Source organism: Sapajus apella, unplaced genomic scaffold (assembly GCF_009761245.1).
Source record: "Sapajus apella isolate SASKATOON/1434 unplaced genomic scaffold, GSC_monkey_1.0 scaffold72, whole genome shotgun sequence".
Classification (NCBI taxonomy): domain Eukaryota; kingdom Metazoa; phylum Chordata; class Mammalia; order Primates; family Cebidae; genus Sapajus; species Sapajus apella.
Genome location: NW_022437012.1, coordinates 7,746,122 through 7,757,701, shown reverse-complemented (window position 1 = coordinate 7,757,701; position 11,580 = coordinate 7,746,122). Strand labels below are relative to the sequence as shown.

The following is an 11,580-nucleotide window of genomic DNA, read 5'->3' as shown; positions in this document are numbered from 1 at the left end:
ATTTTTTTAAAAAAACTATAAACACACCAGAGATCATACGTCAAGTTAGAGAAGCCTAAAAGGGTGAACCAATCCTCTCCCCCAAAAACAAATATAAAAGTATAAAATTGTTTTGCTCACTTCAGCAGCACATGTACTAAAGTTGGAATGATACAGGGAAAATTAGCATGGCCCCTGCATGAGGATGACACACAAATTCATGAGGCATTTAATTTAAAAACTAAGTATAAAATTGTTTAAACAAGTATTTTAGGACTGGAAATCAACCAAAAACAAATAATAAACTAAAAAGGGTCTATTCGTGAAACCTGCTCAAATGTCATACAAGAACAGCAGGAGTCTGAACTTACTGATTATTTCCTTCTGTCATCTCACATCTATAGATATAAATAGATCAGTAGAAATTATCCTTTCTGTGACCAGGCATGGTGGCTCACACCTGTAATCCCTGCACTTTGGGAGGCCGAGGCAGGTGAATCACCTGAGGTCAGGAGTTCGAGACCAGCCTGGCCAACATGATGAAACCCCATGTCTACTAAAAATATAAAAAATTAGCCAGGCATTGTGGCGGGCACCTGTAATCCCATCTAGTTGGGAGGCTGAGGCAGGAGAAGCACTTGAACCCAGGAGGTGGAGGTTGCAGTGAGATCATGCCACTGCACTCCAGGCTGGGTGACAAGAGCAAAATTCCATCTCAGAAAAATTTTTAAAAAAGGGAAGAAAAAAAAAAGAAATGATCCTTTCTAAAGAACACAGGGTAAAAAGATTGGAGAAAAATGAACAGAGGCTCAGACACCTCTGGGACAACATCAAGCATACCAACATACATAAAATAGGAGTCCTGAAGGGGAAGAGAGGAGGGAAAAGTTAAAAAAAAATTTTTTTGAAGAAATAATGCCCTGAAAACTTCCCAACTATGCTGAAAAACATTAATCAGCGGGTTCAAGAAGCCCAACAAACTTAGGTAAGAAAAACACAAAAAGATTTGTACATCATAGTGAAATTGCCAAAAGCCAAAGACAATTTAAAAATCTTGAGTGCAGTAAGAAAAAAATAACTCCAATGTACACAAGAACAACAATGTATTTAGCAGTGAGTTTCTATCAGAATCAATGGAGACCAAAAGAGAGTAGAACAACATATTCAAAAGGCTCAAAGAAAAAAAATGTCAACCAATGTCCAGAAAAATATCTTTCAAAATATTATGTCCAGCAAAATATCTTTCAAAAATGAAGGTAAAATAAATTCATTTAAAGATATATAAAAACAGGCTGGGTGCGGCTGCTCACACCTGTAATCCCAGCACTTTGGGAGGCCAAGGCAGGTGGATCATTTGAGCTCAGGAGTTTGAGACCAGTCTGGCCAACATGGTGAAACACAACTCTACAAAAAATGCAAATTAGCCGGGCATGGTGTTGGTCACCAGCAGTCCCAGCTACTCAGGACACTGAGGCACAAGAATCACTTGGACTCTGGAGGTGGAAGTGGCAGTGAGCCAAGATCATGCCACTGCACTCCAGCCTGGGCAACAGAGCAAGATTCTGCCTCAAAAGAAAGATGTACAAAAACAAACTCTACAGCTAGCAGAGCTGTTCCATAAGAAATACTAAAGGAAGACTTTCAGGTTGAAAGAAAATGATACCAGAAAATGAATCCACAGAAAGAAATGAAGAGCAATGGAAATGATACATATGTGGATTAACATAAAAGACCGTATGAACAGTTTCTTTCTCTTTTATTATTAGAGATTGTTTTAAATGTTCTGCTTAAATATATATTTATAGATATATATAAGTACATATGACATATATATATATTTGTTAATATAAAATAGTTTAAATGTTTGTTTAAATGTTTTATGATTGCATAAGGCAACAACTATACCACTGTTCTGTTGGATTTATGGCATAGATAGGTATAATAAATATGGCACTAATGGCACAAAGAATGGAAAATGGAGCTATTAAAACAAAGTTGTTATATTTTTGAAAATTCCCAGTATTAAGCTAAGGTAGACGGTGATAAGATGTGTATTGTAATCCCTAGAGTAACCACTAAGAAAATTGAATTTTGAAATAGTTAATAAAATAACTTAGGCCTTAAAATGTCTCACACTTAAAAAAAAAAGATGTGTTTAACACAAGAGAAGTCAGCAAAAGAGAATAGGGGGAAGAAGACATGGGACATACAAAAACAAATAGTTAAATGGCACATGTAAATCCAATCATATCAATAATTAAATGTAATGAATTAAACACACCAATTAAAAGGCAATTATCAACCTGTACAAAAAAACCAAGCTCAAGCCTCAGTCATGTACCAAATCATGACATTTCAGTCCATGACAGGCTGCATATAGAATGGTGGCCCCATAGGATTATAAAGAAGCTAAAAATTTTCTATTGCCTAGTAATGTCATAGCTGTCATAATGTTGCACCACAAAGCATTACTCATGAGACTGTGGTGATGCTGGTGTAAACAAATCTACTAGTAGTCATATGAAGTATAGCTCACATAATTATAGTGCAGTCTCTAATACTTGATAATGATAATAAATGACCATGCTACTGGTTTATGTGTATATCATACTATACCTTTTTTTTTTTTTTTTTTTTTCTGTTTTAGAGTGTAAATCTACTTTAAAAAAAATAGTTAACTGTAAAACAGTCTCAGGTAGGTCCTTCAGGAGATATTCCCAAGGAAAGTATTGCTATCATAGGAGGTGACAGCTCTGTGCATGTTACTGACCCTGAAGACCTTCCAGTGGGACAAGATGTGGAGGTGGGAAACTGATACTGATGATCCTGACCCTGTAGAGGCTTAGACACATGTATGTGTTTGTCACTTCATTTTTAACAAATAAGTTTGAAAATCAGGAAAAAAAATTATAAATTTTAAAAATAGAAAAAATGGAATAAGGATATAAAAGATGAAAATACTTTGTAGAGCTGTACAATACGTGCTTTAAGCTAAATATTATTATTAAAAAGTCAAAGTTCAGATATTAAAAAGGGTATAAAGTAGATAAGTTATAGTATGCTAAGATTATTTTATTATTGAAGAAAGAAAACTATTTTTAACAAAGTAGGTGTAGCCTAAGTATACAGTGTGTATGAAGTCTGCAATAGGGTACAGTAATGTCCAAGGCCTTCACATTCAATCACCATTCACTCAAAGACTCACTTGGAGCAACTTCTGTCCTGCAAACTCCATTCACGGTAAGTGTTAAAACGCATGCTCTGAATGAAGAGACCCCCAAACAGGCTTTGTGTTAGCAACATGGCTGTTTATTCACCCAGGTGCGGGTGGGCTGAGTCTGAAAAGAGAGTCAGCGAAGGGCAGTGGGATAGGAGTTGGTTTTATAGGTTTGGCATGGGCAGTGGAAAGTTACAGAAGTTACAGTTTAGGGCAGTGTTTAGCAGGCTGGGAGGGGGTCGTAGGTTTGCAAGCTGGTAGGGGGTCATAGGGTGTGGAGTCATGAGGTTGACCAAGGTTGGTTACAAAGTCCAATGGCCTTATCAATTGGGGTGGGAATAAGGAACAATAGAGAATATCTCAAAGTTAAGTAGGCTCTGAAGGTGTTAATAATTTCTTTCCCTTTTCATGGTTTTCCAATTACTTCAGATTTTCTAGGAATTCATCTGGAGTCTCTGTGCAGGTCACAGAGGTTAATATAGCATCCATGGTGCCATCAGTCAGCCTAAAAGTCCTTACAGTAAGTGCCCTATACAGGTGTTACATTTTTTATCTTTTATATCATATTTTTACTGATTATGTTACAACTGCCTGCAATGTTGAATACAGTAACATGCTGTGCAGGTGTGTAGCCTAGGATCACTAGGTTATACCATATAGCCTAGGCGTGTAGTAGGCTACACCATCTAGGTTTCTGGAAAGGTACATTTCTCAAAACATATCCCCATCGTTAACTGACACATGACTACATAAGCTGTCTTCAAGAAAAGCAATTTTAATTCAAAGACACAAGTAGTTTCAAAGTAAAAGAATGGGGAAAATATGGCTGGTTCATGCCTGTAATCCCAGCACTTTGGGAGGCTGAGGTGGGTGGATCGCTGGAAGTCAAGAGTTCGAGACTAGCTTGGCCAACATGGTGAAACCCAATCTCTAATAAAAATGCAAAAATTAGCCAGGCATGGTGGTGCACGCCTGTAATCCCAGCTACTCAGGAGGCTGAGGCAAGAAAATTGCTTGAACCTGGGAGGCAGAAATTGCAGTAAGCCAAGATCACACCAGTACACTCTAGCCTGGGAAACAAAGAGAGACTCCATCTCAAAAAAGAAAAGGAAAGAAAAAAGAAAAGAAAAGAAAAAAGAAAGGAAGGAAGGAAAGAGAAAGAAAGAAACAAAGAAAGAAGGAAAGAAAGAAAGAAAGAAAGAAAGAAAGAAAGAAAGAAAGAAAGAAAGCAAACAAGCAAAACAAAAACAAAAAGAATGAAGAAAATATATATAAATCATGCAAACTGCTACCATAAGGGAGTTGAAGTAGCTATGTTAATATCAGAAAAAAATAGAATTTAAAACAAGAAATATTGCTAGGGATAAATAGCAACACTTCATAATGATAAAAGCATCAAAACATCAGAAATATAAAACAATTATAAAGACAGGGCATTGAATAACACATACATGCAGCAAAAGCTGCCAGAACGGAAAGGAGAAATGGGCAATTTAGTAATTATAATCAGAAATTTCAAGTCCCTCCCTAAGTAACTGACAGAATGACTAGACATAAAATGAATAAGGATATATAAATCTTGCACAACTACCAACCAACTTTACCCAACTAACATACAGAATGCTCCCACACAACAGCAGGGTACACAATCGTTTCACATCCACATGGAACATTTTCCAGGATAGAGCCTTTGCTGGATCACAAAACTAGTCTCTATAAACTTAAAAGGATTGAAGTCATCTGGAGTATGTCCTCCAACCCTGATGGCACTAAATTGAAAATTAACAGAAAGAAATTTAGTAAACCCTAAAACATTTGAAAAGCATGCTTCTAAATAACCATAGGGGCTGGGAGTGGTGGCTCACATCTGTAATCCCAGCACTTTGGGAGGCTGAGGTGGGTAGATCCCCTGAGATCAGGAGGTAGAGACCAGCCTGGCCAACATGGCAAAATCCCGTATCTACTAAAAATACAAAAATTAGCTGGCAGGATGGCATGCACCTGTAGTCGACACTACTCAGGAGGCTGAGGGAGACAGGAGAATTGCTTGAACCTGGGAGGCAGAGGTTGCAGTGAGCTGAGATCATGTCACTGAACTCCAGCCTCAGTGATAGAGTGAGACTCCATCTGTGAAACCCCATCTCTATCAAAAATACAAAAATTCACTGGGCCTAGTGGTGGGCACCTGTAATCCCAGATACTTGGGAGGCTGAGGAAGGAGAATCGTTTGAACCTGGGTTGCAGTGAGCCGAGATCATGCCATTGCACTCCTGCCTGGGCAACAAGAGCAAAACTCCATCTAAAAAAAAATAATAATAAATAAATTATTAAATAATCATGGGTCAAAGAAAACATCATAAGATTAATTAGAAAATATTTCAAACTGAATAAAAACAAAACCACTGAAAGGTATGAGGGTAGTTAATGCGAGGCCTAGAAGAAAGTTTATAGCTTTAAATGCTTAAATTAAAAGAAGAAAGATCTATAATCCATAACCTAAGCTTTCACTTCAAAAAGGGAGAAAGAGAAGGGCAAATTAAACCCAAAGTAAATGGAAGGAAGCAATAGAGATCAGAATACAAATCTATAAAATAAAAATAGGGAAAAAAGTCAAAAACCAATTATTTGAAAAGAGAAATAAAATTGATAAAATTTTTGCAAGACTGACAAAGAGAAAAAGAAGATGTAAATTATCAAAATCAGGAATGAGAAGAGACTGTAACTACTGACCCTACAGAAAGGATTTTAAGGGAATATTACGAACAGCTTTATGCTAGCAAATTACATAATGCAGATGAAATGTATAAATTCCTAGAAAGACAAAAATTACCAAAACTGATTCAATCAGAAATTTAAAATCTGAAGAGAATGACAGACAACAAATAAGAAATTGCATTAGTAATTTAAAATCTTCCCCCACACACACAAAAAAATTCTAGGCCCAGATGACTTTACTGGTAAATTGTATCCAATATTTCAGAAATAAATCTTGCCAATCCTATACAAACTCTGCAGAAAACATGTGTATTTGTTGATCAGGGATGCCACAACAAAGAACCACATTATGTGGCTTAAACTACAGAAATGTATTGTCTCACAGTTCTAGAGGCTACATGTCCAAAAGCAAGGTGTTGGTAGGTTGGTTCCTTCCAAGGACTTAGGGGTGGGGGGGATCTGTTCCAGGTCTCTTTCATTGGCTTGCAGAGTCATCTTCTGCCCGTCTTCACATTGTCTTCCCTCTATCTGTGTCTGTGTCCAAATTTCCCCTTCTTATAAGGATACCAGTTGTATTGGATTATGACCCATCCTAAAGACCTCATTTTAACTTGATTATCTCTATAAAAAACCTTATCTCCAAATAAGATCACATTCGGAGGTACTGGCACTTAGCATTTTAAAATATAAATTTAGGGAGGAGGGCACAATTCAATCCATACCAATAGGTGAGGAGGAAATATTTCCCAACTCATTTGATGAGTTGTTACCCAGATAACAACACAAAACAAAGACAGCAGAAGTAGGAAAAACTATAGACTAAAATCTCTCATAAAAATAGATGCAAAAACTCTTAAAAAATAATACTAGCAAACTGAATACATAAACATGTATTTTTAAGTACACACCATGACAAAGTGGGAATTACCTCAGGGAAGTAATGTTAGTTTCACATCTGAAAATAAATTAATGTTACATATAATATTAATAGAATAAAGAGATCATCTCAATAGATACAGGAAAATCATTTAACAAAATCCATGATAAAATAAAAAGAACTTTCCACAAACTAGAGAAAGCAAACTTCTTAAATTTTATAAAAAGCTTTTCTCAAGAAACCTATACCTATGTGATATTTGATGGTGAAAGACTAAAATCTTACCCCAGGAGATCAGAAATAAGACAAGCATGCCCATTCTTACCACTTCTATTGAAAATTTTATTGCAAGTTATAGCCAGGATAGGCCAGGAAAAAATAATAAAAGGCATCCAGACTGGGAATAAAGAAATAAAACTGTCCTTAATCACAGAAAATGTGTGTAGAATATCTGATGGAATCTATTTTTAAAAACATGCTAGAACTAATGACTATTTTATTTTTATATGCTAGCAAGGAACAATCTAAAATGATACTAAGAAAAAATTGCACTCACAATACAATAAAAATTAATAAGACACGGGAAAATACCAACAAAAGAAGTATAAGACTCATACACTGAGAACTTCAAAACAATGTTTTGTGAAGATCTAAATAAAAGGAGAAACATGTTATGTTCCTGGGTTGGAAAACACAGTATTGTTGAGAGGGCAATTCTACCCAAATTTATCTATAAATTCAAATGTAATCCCTACCAAAACCCAGTAAGGATTTTGTAGAAATTAGCAAGTTGATTCTAAAATACATAGTAAAACACAAAGGATCTAGATTAGACAATATAAATTTAGGGGGAAAAAACACAATTTACATTACTTTATTTCAAAATTTACTGTAAAACTAGAGTAATCAATTCAGAGTGGTATTGGCCATGAGAACAGACATGCTGGTCAATGGAATAGAATAGAGAGTACAAAAATAAACCTTCACATTTATGAGCAACTGATTTTTGACAATGGTGCCAAAGCAATCCCTATAGAAAAGATAGTTCTGTTCAACAGATAACATTTATTGATATGGTTTGGCTGTGTCCCCACCCAAATTTCATCTTGAATTGTATTTCTCAAAAACTCCATGAGTCACAGGAGGAACCTGGTGGTGGGAGGTAATTTAATCATCGGGGCAGTTACCCTCATGCTTCATTCTCATGATACTGAGTGAGTTCTCATGAGATCTGATGGTTTTATAAGGTCCTTTTCCCCCTTTTGCTTGGCACTTCTCCTTGCTGCTGCCTTGTGAAAAAGGATATGTATGCTTCCCCTTCCACCATGACTGTAAGTTTTCTGAGGCCTCCACAGCCATGCATGCTGAACTGTGACTCAATTAAACCTCTTTTCATTATAAATTACCTAATCTTGGATACATCTTTAATAGCACCATGAGAGTGAACTAAAAAATTATGTTTTGCCTTTTTGATTTGTATTTTTATTTAACAAATTATATTTCAATAGCTTTTAAAGGGCAAGTGGTTTTTGGTTGCATGGATGAATTGTACAGTGGTGAAGTCTGAGATTTTAGTGTACCCGTCGCCTGAGCAGTGTACATTGTGCCCAATATGCAGCTTTTTATTACTTGCGCTCCCTCCTACCCTTCTTCTTCTAAGTCTTCATAGTCCATTATATCATGTATGCCTTTGCATACCCATAGCTTAGCTACCACTTATAAGTGAGAACATACAACATTTGGTTTTCTATTCTGAGTTACTTCACTTAGAATTATGCCTCCACCTTCATCAAAGTTGCTTGCAGAAGACATTATTTTATTCTTGTATGGTTGAGTAGTATTCATGGTGTATAAACAGCATATTTTCCTTATGCACTTATTGGTCAATGGGCACTTATGTTAGTTGCATATCTTTGCAGTTGTGAATTGTACTGCAATGCATATATGCGTGCAGGTGTCTTTTTTTATAACAACTTATTTCCTTTTTTATAATGACACTCAGAAGTGGGATTGTTGGATCAAATGGTAGCTCTACTTTTAGTTTTTAAAGAAATGTCCATACTGTTTTCTACAGAGGTTGTACTAATTTACATCCCCACCAGCAGATATACACAAAAATTAATTTAAATGGACCATAAGCTTCAATATAAGAACTAAAACTATAAAACTTCTTTAAAAGATAGAAGAAAAAACTTTGTGGCCTTGGAATAGGCAAAAAAGATTTTTAGATTTGATATCAAAAATACGATTCAGAAAAGAAATTATGATAAATTATACTTCAACAAAATTTAAAACTTTTGTTCTTCAAAAGACAGCATTAAGAAAATAAAAAGATAAACCATACACTTGGAGAAAATATTTGCAAATCATTTATTTGATCAAGGATTTATATACAGATAGTGCAAAGAATTTATACAGCTATATAGTCAGAAGCTAATTTAAAATGTGTAAAGGATTTTAGAAGACATATCTCCTAAGAAAATATACGAATAGGGAGATCCAAAAGGGCCAAATAGGAACAGTTCTGGAGTGCAGTTCCCAGCGAGAAGAATGCAGAGGGTGAGTGATCACCACATTTCCAAATGAGTTTTTACTGCCCACAGACCAGAAGATTCCCGGACTGAAAAGTGCCAAAAGATTCCAGCATGGCTGTTTCAGCTGGCGCGGCAGGTCTCCCTACAAAAACTCGCACAAATCCGGGTGCCTGTTTCAACGGTTGCCTGGAATGCCTGGGATACAGTTGCCCATTCAACCAAAAAAAGGGGGCTAAAACAGAGAGCTAGGTGATCTGGCTCAGCAGGTCCCACCCCGCATAAAAACCAGCCTGAAACACTCTGGATTGAGAGTTTTGCAGCAAGCACAGCTGGACCCGGGACAGCCCAGCTCAGTGGGGGGAAGGGCATCAGCCATTACTGAGGCAGTCCACCACGACCAAGGCAGTCTGTCATTACCCAGGCAATCTACTTTTACTGAGGCAGTCCACCATTACCAAGGCAGTCCACCATTACTGAGGCAGACCACCATTACTGAGGCAGTTCTAACGGGAAGTTTACACAGCAGCAGAGAAGAGCCCACAACAGTTCAGTAATGACTCTGCTGGCAGACTGTGGCTGGACTACCACCTTGCTGGGCAAGGCATCTCTGAAAAAAGGCAGCAACATGTCAGAAACTTATAAATAAAGCCCCACCTTCCCAGGACAGAGTACCTGGGGAAAAAGGCGTTTATGAGTTCTGCTGCAGCAGGCTTAAACATACCTGCACAGAAGCTCTAAACACAACAACGGAGTTCCCAGCTCAGCACTTGAACTCCTATAAGGGACCAATTGTCTCCACAAGTAGCTCCCTGACCCCGTATATCCAAAGAGACACTCGTAAAGGAGAGCTCAGGCTGACATCTGGTGGGTACCCTTCTAGGACAAAGATAACAGAAGAAGAAACTGGCAGCAACCCTTACTGTTGTGCAGCCCCCAAGGGTGATCCTCAGGCAAGCAGGGTCTGGAGTGGACCTCCAGCAGGCCTATAGCAGACGGGCCTGAGTGTTAAAAGGAAAAAGTAAAAAACAGAAAGAAGTGACTTCAGCATCAACAAAAAGGATGTCAACTCAGAGACCCCATCCAAAAGTCACCAACTACAAAGACCACAGGTAGATAAATCCACAAAGATGGGAAAAAACCAGTGCAAAAAGGATGAAAACACCAAAAACCAGAATGCCTGTCCTCCTCCACAGGATCACAACTCCTCACCAGGAAGGGAATAAAGCTGGATAGAGAATGAGTCTGATGAATTGACAGAAACAGGCTTCAGAAAGTGGGTAATAAATTTCTCTGAGCTAAAAGAACACGTTCTAACCCAATGCAATGAAACAAAGAACCTTGAAAAAATGTTAGACGAAATGCTAATGAGAATAAACAGCTTAGAGAAGAATATAAATGGCCTGATGGAGCTGAAAAACACAAGAGAACTTGGCGAAGCATACACAAGTTTCAATAGCCGAATCTACCAAGCAATGAGAACACATGGACACAGGGAGAGGAGCATCACACGCTGGGGTCTGTTGGGGGGACTAGGGGAGGAACAGTGGAGGTAGGGAGGTTGGGGGGGAGAAATGACAGATATAGGTGGCAGGGGGATGGAGTCAGCAAACCACATTGTGATGTATGTACCTATGCAACAATTCTGTATGATCTGCACATGTACCCCAGAATCTGAAGTACAATAAAAATATATATATATATTTAAAAAAGAAAATATATGAATGACCAATAAACACATAAAAAATATTCAAAATAATTAATCATTAGGGAAATGCAACTAAAACCACAATAACATACACTCACCCCATTAACACTAAAATGCCTATAATTAAGAGATTGACAATACCAAGTATTAATAAGTATATGCTGGTAAGATTTTAAAATGGCATAGTCACTTTGGAAAATAGTTTGGAAGTGTGTTAAAAAGTTAAACCTATACTTAAGAAATGATTCATCAATTTCACTCCTAAGTATCTTTGAAGAGAAATGAGCCGGGCACGTTGGCTCACGCCTGTAATCCCAGCACTTTGGGAGGCCAAGGCAGGTGGATCACGAGATCAAGAGATCGAGACCATCCTGGTCAACATGATGAAACCCCGTCTCTACTAAAACTACAAAACATTAGCTGGGCATGGTGGCGCGTGCCTGTAATCCCAGCTACTCAGGAGGCTGAGGCAGGAGAATTGCCTGAACCTAGGAGGCGGAGGTTGTGGTGAGCCGAGATCGCGCCATTGCACTCCAGCCTGGGTAACAAGAGT

The 11,580-nt window shown here is 37.6% G+C and overlaps 1 long non-coding RNA gene and 1 other non-coding gene across 8 annotated transcripts in view; one reads left to right on the top strand and one right to left on the bottom strand.

Annotated features, from left to right (window-relative positions):
• The window catches only part of LOC116531765, a 51,037-nt gene that overhangs the window by 18,294 nt on the left and 21,163 nt on the right, over positions 1-11,580 (bottom strand). Inside the window, exon 6 of one of the 7 annotated variants that reach the window (XR_004260572.1) lies at positions 5,461-5,495. The exons of the other annotated variants lie outside the window; for them this stretch is intronic. This is a non-coding gene — a long non-coding RNA (uncharacterized LOC116531765). Of the gene's footprint in view, positions 1-5,460; positions 5,496-11,580 lie in introns of those variants that run through there. 7 annotated transcript variants of the gene reach the window in all.
• LOC116531820 lies at positions 113-219 on the top strand. The gene has a single exon (XR_004260603.1). It is a non-coding gene; the product is annotated as a U6 spliceosomal RNA (small nuclear RNA).